The sequence below is a fragment of the Tenrec ecaudatus genome, chromosome 5 (assembly GCF_050624435.1).
Source record: "Tenrec ecaudatus isolate mTenEca1 chromosome 5, mTenEca1.hap1, whole genome shotgun sequence".
In the NCBI taxonomy this organism is placed as follows: Eukaryota; Metazoa; Chordata; class Mammalia; order Afrosoricida; family Tenrecidae; genus Tenrec; species Tenrec ecaudatus.
The window spans coordinates 25,030,161-25,043,106 of NC_134534.1; the positions used below are offsets into that span (position 1 = coordinate 25,030,161).

The following is a 12,946-nucleotide window of genomic DNA, read 5'->3' on the forward strand; positions in this document are numbered from 1 at the left end:
ATTTATGTGTAATTAGAAATAAATATTTCATAATATATAATTGTATATTATTTTGTGATTAATCACTATGCTTCAATATGTTCAATTTGTAACAATGAAAACACATCCGACATATCAACTCTTTACATTATGATCCATAACAGTAGTAAAATGACAGTTATGAAGTAGCAGCAAATATAATTTTATGGTTGAGGGTCAACACAACATGAGGAACCGTATTAAAGGGTCACGGCGTTAGGAAGGCTGAAAACAACTGAGCTAGATGGTCCCCTGAGTGGATTTGTGTGTTTATTTTCATTTAGTTATTTATTGGAGATGATTTCTTTTAGACTCCTGGGCAGCACATTGGTTAATAACTTTGCTACTAACAGAAAAAGGAAAAATTAAAAGTACTTATCTATGATAGTTACATAATATTTTATCAATTTGACACTAAAAAGTGAAGGGATGGAATTTAGTCTCTCAATCAGGTCGCACCTTGATGACCTCATTTGGAGGCACTAAGGAGATAAATAGCTTCTTGGAGGTGGGACACGTGCTCACCCCTGTGAGAAATTCCTGATGATGAGCCTCATGGAGCTACACTGATGCAGCCAGAGCCCTGGAGCTGGAGGAGTCACGTGGAGAACCCTGCCAGCGCTGAGATGTTTCTACCATCACTGGATTCACAAGACTTTCCGCCCACCGCCCTTGACATTCCTGCATTTGGCACCATTGCATGTGTTTCGTGAATCTGAAGAGTAATTTATAAGTTGTTATTTGACATATGGGCTAATATCAGACATATGGACTTGATCTGGACTGGACTGGGATGCTTTCTCAATATTCAATTGCGCTTGCATACAAAGTTCTTTCTTATACACATATGAGGGTCTCTGGATTTGTTTCTCTAGTCAACCAGACTAACACATTACCACTAGGCAGAAGAAAGAGCAGGCTATCTACTCCAATGAGGCAATTCCACTGTCCTGTGTGACTCCTTCAAGTCACAATCAGCTTGGCACGGCTGCTTTTGAGACTTGGCTTCTTAAAAATTGGTTTTTGTGCCTATAGGGTTTTTTTCTATTTGGCTTAAAAATATTCACTGGTTTTTCTGAGTCTAGCATTTTAGTTTTATCAACTTTATAGATAATCAGTTGTAGTTTGTGGAAAATGTCCCCCCATTGAATTCTTTTTCTTTTTTTTAATGGAACGCTTCACGAATTTGCATGTCATCCTTGTACAGGGGCCATGCTAATCTTCTCTGTATTGTTCCAATTTTAGTATATGTGCTGCCAAAGCAAGCACGAATTATTTCGTTTCTAATTTGCATCCAAAATAGCACTTTTAAGCATCTTGTAATATATTTTAGAGTCTATTTTAATTTTCAACTCTTTGTATATTTGCTCCAACATCCTGTGCAGGGACTTTAAATCACTCTCTAGTTCAGTAAATCTGTCTTCACCTCATTATCTAGGATATTAGTGTTCAATTTCTCTTATGAGTTTCATGGTAATAGATTTTGTTTCAGCAAATTCAATTTGTTACTCTTCTAAAATAATCTGGACATGTTTGTTCTTATTTATATGTCCAGCATTAATTTTAATGCAAAAAGTATATATTCAACATGCTATTTTTATATTCAGAATTTTCCTGCTTCAAATCTGTGGTCTTTATTAATCTAATACTGCCACCTTGAATCTCTTCAATCTGTTGTTCATAGTTCTTTACATACACAAATATTTATATGCTTATTAAAAAATTATCAGGAAAGTGTTATTTTATAGAAATTGTTTGAAGCTGAGATTTGACATAGGAGTCGTCATTGCTTAAGAGTGGATTTGTGGTTCAATTGATCATGCATAGAGAGGCAACTGGGAATGATTGCAACTCAATCTTTAGCACATTTCCAGGTTCAATTGTAATGTGAGCTCCTGTTCTAGCATGCTGTTGTTAGAGTATTGCTGTTGTGAGGATTGCCTGGAGAATATTTTACTCTGCTCCCTATTCCTATCTGTACTTAAGAGCAAAAACAAGACTGGATTTTCATTGTTTGTCTCCACAAATACATATTTTTTCTTTTCTTCTGCTTCATGCAGTGCAGTTCTAGTAATTTATATGGTCTCTTCCATCTCATCCTCCACCTTGCAGAAGTCTACCTAACTCCTCTTGAAAGTTTCCACTCACACGAGAAATCACCCACCCCCATATTAGGCATGCGTTAAAAATGCTAAAAGTAATTGATCTTGTATCTTTATGCATCAAGTGCCTAATTACATGCTCTATTCATGAATACTAGATATTAGCCATGTAATTTTTTCCCCTCTAAGTTTCTGTAAGAGACCTGGTAATGTCGAAATATCCCTTTGTATTGCAGGACTTTTAGTATTGAAGTATATTTAATTTCCAGTATAGTATATCATAGATGAGCCTTTCATTCTCACGTAGAAGAACCCCAATGTGAAGGCTAGACAGAGGGCTGCTCCAGGACACTCCAACACTGACCGTGAACTTGACTCACGATCCAGCAGTTTGCTCTCTTGTTCATAAGACCAGTCTGAGTCAGAACCCATTCAACAGCAGTAAGAACATGCCTCTGTACAATATGAAGTCCACTTTAATGACATCAATATAATGAAATATACAGTTAAGTCTGTGTAACTGGCTTTATCTGCAATGGATTAATTAGTTTTATTCATTTATTAATGGTATTCACTTAAGTAAATATCTGTTCCTTGGCAAATTCCCTGTTCTGTACCTTCTCTCTTGCCAATCATTACTCCTCCATCAACATTTCAGAAAGGAAAACTCCATCACCACCCCCACTATCACATGTACATACATATGCACACATGATCATCAAGCACTACAGATGAGTTCACTTCTCTGTTTGTTTCTCGGTGAATTTTAAACACTTCATAAGAGACTGGATGTGTCATTTCATACATGTATCCCCAAAATAACAAAATGTTTCATTGATGTATATCTTTAGGATCAGTACCCTGCAGAGACATATTGGTGCCTATGTCAAAAAGAAGAATCAGTAATATTGCTGATGCCTTTATCTTATGACATCAAGTAGTTTTGTTAAATATTGCATTAAAATATGCTCTATTGTGGTTGCTGAGTATTTCTAGAATTCATTTGTTTCTGTGACTAAAATGATAGTATCACTTTTATAATCCTTGGCATGTCTAAAATGATAAAAATAAAAATATTTTCAGAATGTAGGTATGATATGATGGAGAGATTTTGTCTCACATGCTTCGGCTAGAGCATCAGAGTGAACCAGTCCTTGGAGACAGACATCCTGGTTGATAAAATAGAGAGTCAATGAAATAGTTAAAGTCCTTCGACTGGATAGATTGGCATAGTGACCCCCAAAATGGGCTCACACAAAATTTTGAAGGGTGCAATCGGGTTGGGCAATGGTTCCTTCTATTGTACATAAGGTTATATTGAGTGAAGACTGACTAGACTGTACCGATAATCCCCCTAATAATTGGACTGTACAAACAAACCTTCCTGTCACTATCTTTGCAGAATTTTATATGAACAATAACTTGCATCTTGAAAAGCAATATTAATATCATTTTAAAGCCATTACTTGTAAGTAAGGCAAACTGGCTTCTACATTTCTGAAGTCTGACCTGGATATAAAGGATAGGTTGGGTAGATACACAATTAGACATACAAAACACAGTGAGTGTGTGGCTTTATTTTAGTATTCACCCAGGTGAATTTGTAAAAATCTACAACCCGGGTTTAACTTTTGATACAAAGCTTTCAGATTATAGCACAGGAATTTTCACTGTTATATTCTCCACAATCCCCAACTAATTTTTAACACAGCCCATGGACTAAGGAGGGTGGAGATGTACTGGTGAAAAATATCATTTTGTCACAGAAAAATAATCCACAATCTGACTGGAGTCCCTGATGAGAGCATAGGATCAGACCTTATCTTAATTCAAGAGGTTCTTTGTTCAGAATGAAATGATCAGACAAGAAATGACATAGAGGAAGATTCAAGAGCACTACAAAGCTGCCACCTTCTTAATTTTATATCAACAGCAACAGCTTCTGCAACTTCTTGGTTCCTATTATTGTCAGATGCTGGGCTACTCAAATTGCATTTATGATTTTATTCAATTCTCTTTTAGCCTTGCAACATTGTACTATGATATCTGTGCTAATAATATATGATTTATCAAACATAAATGAATCTTTCATGTAGCTAGTAATCATATGATTTCACTTCTAGTATTCGCGATAGAACCTGACATAGTTAGTGTACAACAACTAGGTGCTGAAAGAGTAAGAACATCTGACTTGCAGCGTGGATTCAGAACGAGAGCCGTACAAGTGGTTATGATCACAGTTGAAGATGGTTTTAAAGGAGGCCAAGCCTCCAGGCTAGGGCCAAGAGCTCTCACTTGACAGAGAAGATAGAAGCCACGAATCAGATAACATGAAGAGAGAAACAAAATGCAAGGGGAAGAGCCGGATGGGAGTCATGACACCAGCGTATCCTGAATGCCAAAGGCCTTAACTCTATTGTGCACAAGTGCCTGCATTTTCAAATAAGAACTAAGCCTAGCGCCAGAGTCGGTGCAGACTCTTAGTGACCCTATGGTTTCAAAACCCTATGAGTTTTAAAACAGGAAACCTGAATTTGAAGGAAAAATGCATTGTTACAAATGGAGAACTGGGTAAAAGAAAAGATCAATTAAGAATATAAGTGGAAGTTGTTGTGGCTAATAGTGCCTTAATTATGAGATCCTTTGGGATTTAATATTTACCTTTTAGGAGACATATTTCTCAAGTTTCTATAGCAAATTGTATTACACAGTGGTTAAGTGTGTGTTCTAAAGAGAAAGTCCCTAGTAACTCCATGGGAGAAAGATTTGTCACTCTATTTCTCTGTAGAATTGATGGGATAGTTCTTCTCTGTTCTGCAGAGATTCAACCTGAAGGTAATTGTTTGTCTATTTTTTAAATAACATTGTTCACAGTTAAATTTCCAGTTTAGTGGATTATGCTAATCTCTCCAGAAGTTAGAGTTGTTAAGTATGTGGTGATATCATTTTTCTCACTGTTTCCTAGAGCATACCGTGCCCTTGCTCATTGATATTATATGAGGTAGTACCTCCCCCACAAAGAAAAAACAAAACGGAATTTGTTTTCAAAGCTATTTTTTTTTGAAGAAACAAACTTCTCACCGTTGAAGTACTCTTAATACATTTGTCAAATCTGTGATTCCATTCTTGGAAATATTTTTCAGACTCATCTAAACAGAACAGATGGCTGACAGCGTCTCCATCATTTTTTTCTTCGCCTCTTCTATATCATCAAATTGCTGTCCTTTGTGTCTCTCTTCATTCATAGAGACAAAAAGAAGTCACACGGAGCAAGGTCAGGTGAGCAAGGTGTGTGAGGAAACAAGGCATGATGTTTGTGGCCACAAACTGCTGCACTGAGATGGCTGCATGAACAGGTGCATTGTCATGGTGGTAAAACCACTCCCCGCCTGCTACCAATCAGACCTTGTTTGGAGCACATTTTTCAGAACCTCTAAATAGAAAGCTTGATTAACAATCTGACATGGTGGAATGAACTCCATGCACACTACAAGTTGACAGTTTCATCCGTTCTGGAAGTTGACAGACATTCAGATTGAGATTTGGCTTCAATTGACATTTCACCTTATTAGAAACTTGAAAACTCACTCACTCACTTGGGTTTTTCCCATAGTGCTGTCCTTGTAAGCTTTTTTCAACATCACAACAGTTTCTGCGGCATTATTCTCAACCAGGAAGCCAAATTTCACTGCTACATGCTGTTCTCTTAAATTGGCCATCATAGAAAGCAAAGTTCATGTGAAACTACTTTACAAAAAGAATTCACTGTGACCAGAGAGAACCTTCCCAGGTGATGCCACTGGGTGCACTAACTCAGAGTGAGTTGCTTGATGTTCATCGATCTAGAAAAACGGAATAGTGTGAAAGTTCTGCGAGCTTTTTTTTTGGGGGGGGGGGAGGAGCACACTTCCTCATATTTCTCCATTCTTCTCATCAATCAATATACATTTATATGATTTGTCTTAGTCTGAGTTTTCTAGAGAAGCAAAATCAGTGACTCTCATGTATATATATATATAGAAAAATTTATATACAGAAAATTCTTCACACAGCTGTAGAAGTGGATAAGTTTTAAGTTTGAGTAATTTCCAAGTACATGGGTTAGACTCTAGCCAGGAGTCTGGTCTGACTTTTACAGCTGCCAGGGCTAACAAATGTAAGATTGCCAGGAAGATGGCATGATAATGGCTGCAGAGGCCAATGACTCCATGGTGGGTAAATCAGATGGTAGGCTCCTCAAAGCATCCACGCTCAGCAGGCAATGCTGCAGGCCATTGGCTCCAGTTGAAAGGGTTTGTGGTCAACGAGCCAGATACATAATCCAGAACCAGCAGCCAGCAAGCAGGTTGTCCACAGCATCAACTTATATTCAAAGCAGGCCATGCAAAGCCCTAAGGAATGTTCTTTATAATTGATTCAACTGAACATAGCATATCTTCTTATGGAGGTAATTACATGTGTTAGATCTAATCATGTGGGATTACTAGATAGGAACTGCCAACCTCTGAGAATTTTGGCCCAGCAGATTTAACCCAAAACCTTAACGATCATACTGCCTGAGGAGAAATAAGCTGTTACAAAACAATAAGTTATTTTCCATCTAACTTTTAAATATTTGTGAGGTATGAGCTGGTATAATAATAACTAATAGATAAATCATGTCTGTTTTCCTACTTTCTCTTCTCATAATATTCTCTCTTCTTTCTTATGATCACTGTACTCTTTTGGTGAATTTGTTCAAACTGTGCTTCTCCCAACACCCTGGAAGTTTTTATTCTTGACATCTGTTATTGGTTCTGTCCTTTTATGTTCAGACCCTTTATAATTCAAATAATTCTAAATTGTTCTTTGGAAGGTCATTCTTGGGGGTGGGTAGCTTAGGAAACAACATATCCCCTTAGAAATTCTGTCGAGCAGAAATCCTTTCTTGAACTCTCAAATAGAGTAACTTTGTAAGGTATGTAAATAAAGTAATTAAATGCCGAAACCAAGCAATCCTGTGGTGTTCCCATTTAGAACATTAATTTGATGTGCTTGGGGACATTTTAGCATGATTTTATAAGAGTGAGGCTTCCTTTTACCACAGGACATATTGCATCATACTCTTGTACATTTTCATAACCCCTCATATTTTCCTTATCTTATTTATCCTCTCACTTTATAGAAAAATCCTGTTTATAGTTGCTCCTATTAAAACTATCATATGGAGAGGAGGAAAATATAACTTTACAGTGGAGAAATCTGATAAACTACCTTGGCCAACCGATCAAGGTTAAAATCAACAGCAATAAATCATGTTGACAGTATGCACCCTTGAGAAGATATGAAGGACATTCTACTTGTGTGGTCTTTCTCTTCAAAACCCACAACCCCAGTTCAATCAAGAGGAATGCATTGGGAAAATCCCAACTGAGAAGTAGTCTAACATATATCTAACCACATCCATTGTTCTTGAGTCAATTTTGACTCAAAGCAAACCTGTTGGACAGAGTAGAACTGTCCCATAGGGTTTCCAATTTTGCAAAGTTTTCGGGAGAAGATTGCCATGACTTCTGAAAATGACAAGTCATCCAAAACAAGAAAGACTGGGGAAATGCCATAGTCAGGATGATCCTAGGAAACAGATGATTAATGAAAATGGAGTTTGTAGTATCCTCGATAGAATTTGGTAGCTATAGTGTGGGTGTGTCTAATTTTTTCTTAAAATTGAATGATATATGGACTTACTTATAATGTTTTAATATTATTCATTAATTGATAAGTATACTGCAATAAAAATATAGGAATATTAGTGGTACATTCCTGATTGCTAATTGCAAAATATTGCAAATTCCAGTACCCTGGAATGATCCACTGATCTCACTCCTAATGTACAGTCTTTGAAATCGCTATCTAACGGAGCATACTCTGAGGTATGTAGGGTCACTATGAGTCAAAATCAATTGAATGGCAATTTTTAAATTCTTAATGTAGGATATGAATAATAAGAGGACCAGGGTGTAGAATATATAGACTATACCGCCTTTTATTTTTTTCACTTGTAGGTCTAAAATTGTTCAAAAAATTTAAAAGTTCACTTTAAAACAACAGCAGCCAGTTCCTCTCGATCTATGAAGGTCAGATTAGATCTGCTTTAATCATCCAGCTCTCCTCAGTGTCCAGCACCCAGGAGTAGCTTGATAAGTAATTGTTGAGTAAGTGACTGACTGAATGAGTTAAATATACATTTAATAACTGATTGTGAAAGAACCCCAAGTCCCTGAAGGAACTCCTATTTATATATGTAAATAATATTTCCTCAAACCACCAGCCAGGATGCAAATGAATGCCATCTGTCTCTTGTTCTCCCATGACCTCCTGCTCCTGGGTCCCTGCAGTCATTTTCCCTGAATCACTGCTCTAAATATCCGTTTTCTCCCCAAAGAATCCCAGGGCCTCTGAATAATCAGCTCATTCTGCTTCCTGTGCCAAACACAGTAGACAAATTCGGAAGAGCTTAGGGAAGCCCCTCTTGGAACAGACACTTACAGAACAGGCCAGCCTTCTGATGATGACAGTGCGCTAAATTTCGCTCCAAACCCCATGACCCACTCAGCTTGTCCAAATTAAAGCCTTGGAACTGATAATATCTAGATTATTCATCGAATGGATAAGAGTTGTATTTTATTATGAAAATATTTCTGGAGGTTTAAAGTTTAAAAACCCACCCCCCTCCCTATGTTTCCTGAATTAATTTCTGCAGCATTGCTTTATTCCTTGTCATATATGGAGTGAAATGGGCTTTGTGGTCTCAGGCAGATATCAAAAACCTAATTTGGATCCTGACTCACTCTCAAGGACTGCAGTACAGTTTGGGATTGTGTCAGAGGGTCATTGCCTTTGCGTTGTTTCTCTGAGCACATGAGAACATACAGAAGCGGTACTTGTAGAACAAGGGGGAAGAGAGAGTCACAGAGTAGAATCTGCTTGAAATAATGATAATGAGTAGACTGGAGTGGAATAAAATAAAGATGTTCACTATAACAAGTTGATCAAAAAGCATATCTGGGTCAGGAGACATTCCACTCTTGTGGTTTGCAATATTCACTAAGTGCCAGGGAAAATTTGCTCCAATTTCTTCCTAAATTCTAGGCCTAAGAACCACAGATATATATATGTATATATATATACACACATTTATATATTCAATTGTTAATTAAAACTTTAAAAGATTATAAAATATGTATAAATATAAGATGTATAGTCAAATACACTGTTTGACCCTAAAAAGTAAAATAATAAGTAGAAAGAGGAAAAAATGTTTTTTAGTATTTGTTCTCCTCTAGGACAGGGGGAGAGAGATCAAATAACAAAATCCCCTTTTATTACATTCTCTTTTATATCACTTATTTTTATATCGATTGCAGAATTGAGATAAATACTATTATTAATATAATTTAATTATATTCAATGCTAAATTGTTTTAAGATTTACTTTGGGGAAATAAATGTATTTCTACTGTTATTTTTGAAGGAAATTAAGTTTTATTTGAAAGAATTTTTCCCCACACATATCTTCTAAAGACTATAAAATAACCATTGCTCCAATACCAAAATTTCTAACAGCAAATTATACAGTTGCTCTAGTTAATAAATAAGGGTTGTCCTTCAATGATTAGGGCATATTTAAACCTCAAAGTTTAACACACACATCAAATTTTAAGTTGGCAAGGTATAACAGATAATAGATGTATTTCAAATACATGTTATGGAGGAGCCTACATGTTTTTCATCTTTAACAAAAACTTAATTTTCTAGATTCAAACTTCCATTCTTTAAAAGAAATGACCACATAAGAATTTTCTTCTATAGCTCCAAATTGTCTACACTCAACTATTTGACAGATCCGTGCCACCCCAGCCAATCTTGACATGACAGAGTTACTTTGTTACCATCTACCCAAAATAAACAATTAAAACAGAAAAGCATCAAACATACACGTCTTAATATACAATGTCTAACACAAAATGAATTTTTAAAAGGTCATTTTCTATCCTCATCTGATTAGCTACAAGTTAATTTTCTATAAAGAAAGAAAAATAATTTACCAAACTGACACCAGGGTTCCTTTTTAACTCATGATGTTTAACTGCTCACTAACAATTCCACCTTTAGAGTATAGTGACGAGTGGAAAACAGCAATACAACCGACAAAATCTAGATATTAAACCAAAGACGTTTGCAAAAGGGTGCTTAAAAAAAAATGGTCTTCAACCGCAACCATTCAATTTATCAATAGCGCCTTGTGATGTAAGAACAAGACCTTGATCGTGAACGGTATCGACTATAGTAAGGAGAAGGTGATCTTCTTCTGTACCGGTAATCATCGTCTTCGTTTCTGTCATACCTACGATCGTATCCTCTATCGTAGTAGGAATCTCGACGTCTGCCACCACCGTCCCCGCCACCGCCTCCTCCTCCTCCTCCACCACCACCGCCACCACTGTGAGTCGGTCTGCCCATGTAGATGCCTGGTGTAGGTGTGTGCGCTCTCTTGGTGATGGAATAATCCACACGAATTCTTCTGCCATCAAGCTCCATTCCATTTGCCCTTTCCATAGCCTCCTTTGAGTCATCTATTCTTTCAAAATAAACAAAAGCAAATCCTCGGGACCGTCCAGTTCGCTGATCATAAACCACATTAACACTACTCAATGGTCCATATCGAGAGGATACTTCACGAAGATCTCTCTCTGTTGTGTACAAACTGAGGCCAAATACTCCAAGACAAGTGTTAGGATCCGGATTTGCTCTGCTGCCTGTATGTCTCCTCCAGTTAGACATTGGAGAGTGACTTCGACTTCGGCTCCTTCGGCGTCGGTAGTCTGGTGTGTATGATCTACTTCGAGATCGTCTCCTATGATAATGAGAGTGGGATCTGGATCGAGTGTAATGTCTATGAGAATGCCTCCTAGATCTCGACCTAGATTTAGACTGTGATCGAGAATGAGATCCGGAGTGTTTGGAAACCCGTGATGGACTCCGAGAGCCTGACCTGCTCTCCGATTTTACACGAGCAGGAGTTCCCGTCGGAGATTTTGACTGAGAGCGAGACTCTCTGCCCTCGAAGTTGTTCTCCTCTACATCACTCATGTCGGCCAGGCGTCCTCCAGAACTAAGTACGAGACAAGCCTCGGCTGTAGGGCCGAGGGCCGGACCAGCTCGCCGACCGCACAGTGGGAAGGAGGGAAGAGTCGGCAACAACTGCCGCTCCGCTCCACTCCCACTCGGTCACAAGCTCCTGCAAAATGGCCCTACTGTTATTTTTATAAAGACATGTAGTTCAAATTAATTTTATGAGAAAATACAAATGCAATTTCAAGAGTTGTTATATATTCTTAAAGTAAGCATAAATAATTAAAAATACCATAATAGGTCAAAACAATGAAGATAAAAGATAGTGACAACTTAAATATTTAAATGTGAAGCATTTAAAAATGATTTTAGTGCATTTTCAAGCAGTCTCATAATGAAGTAATCTAGAGGTCTTTAATTACCTCATAAACTTTAAATGCTGTCTTGCTTTGGTCTCATTTGTTTTATTTTTATCAAGTGTATTAGTTTGTGCCTTTCTATTAAAATTGAAAATAAAATTAAATCTGGATAGGATCATACGTGCAATTCATCCGTTTTTTTAAAACATGACAAATATCAGCTAGCGGTATTTAAAAATATCCTTTAAAAATATGTGCAGATTATTTATTTTGAAATCTTCTATTACCTTAAAGAAAGCATAGTAACATCACTAATAGTTCATTTCTGTTAGACAGCATTCAATGGACTAAGTGCTGAATTTGCATCATTCCATTTAAATTTCATACTATCACCACATGCCCATACTGAAAGGTTGATTTTTTTTTTCAGATGGAAGCTCGCTAGTGTAGAGAAGTTAAGGGGGATAGGTAAATTTTAAACTTAATTGAACTTCTCAAATTCAGCTTCTGTTGTACTCCCTAATTAATGAAAACTAAAGGAGAGTTGATGCATTTTAATTATGGTGTTGAGAAATATTGACTAGTCCACTGCCTTGCTAAAGTAGAGGTGGAATGCACCTTTGAAGTGGGGATAGTGAGATGTCATCATAGGGACTTTGGACATTATCAAGAAGGACCAATCTCTGCAAAAAGATATAATGCTCAGTAAGGTGGAACGTCAACAAAAATAGGAATATCCCCAACACAACGGTTGACATTGACTGAAACATGACCATGATTATCAGGATGGTGCAGGGTCGGGCAATGTCTCGCTCTATTCCAACTCTCTGAGTTGGAAACAAGGTAATGACACTTAACAGCAGCAATAATTGTCAAGAAGTACTACACTTGGGTTATAAATGGAATTAAACTCAGTAATTTTCCACTGAAATGGCTGTCCTACTCCTAATAGATATTCAATGCACCTTGGAAAGTCATAACTGGGATATATATATATTTATATCAAAACTTTTTCCTTAAAATAGTGATTAGATTTATAAATCATTCATTGATTCTTCTTTCAATTACCAGACCCCCAAACTGCATTGCTAATCATCAGTCTTTCCCGGAATTGTGCTTTTAAAATTAGATGTTGCAAAATTTTTATGTGGAAAAAAAGTTTGTCTTTCTACTGACCATCAAGTTATGTAAAGTGTGTTTCTTGTCAGCTCAATGGTTCTGTCTGTTCTCCTTTCTTCTTCCCATCCTGCTAAGAAGCCACCGAGCCCTCAGCCCTCAGCAAATAAGTCTGTTAGGAGCCAAATGCTCACCACAGGAAACCCATTCCCGCTGGCCTGGGAGCGATCATATATTA

General features: G+C 37.1%; 1 non-coding gene and 1 pseudogene across 1 annotated transcript; both read right to left on the reverse strand.

Moving 5' to 3' along the window:
• Positions 1–1,180: 1,180 nt before the first annotated feature.
• LOC142449481 (U6 spliceosomal RNA) lies at positions 1,181–1,287 on the reverse strand. The gene has a single exon (XR_012784641.1). It is a non-coding gene; the product is annotated as a U6 spliceosomal RNA (small nuclear RNA).
• Positions 1,288–10,359: 9,072 nt separating this feature from the next.
• LOC142448666 (transformer-2 protein homolog alpha pseudogene) lies at positions 10,360–11,405 on the reverse strand (annotated as a pseudogene).
• Positions 11,406–12,946: the final 1,541 nt, after the last annotated feature.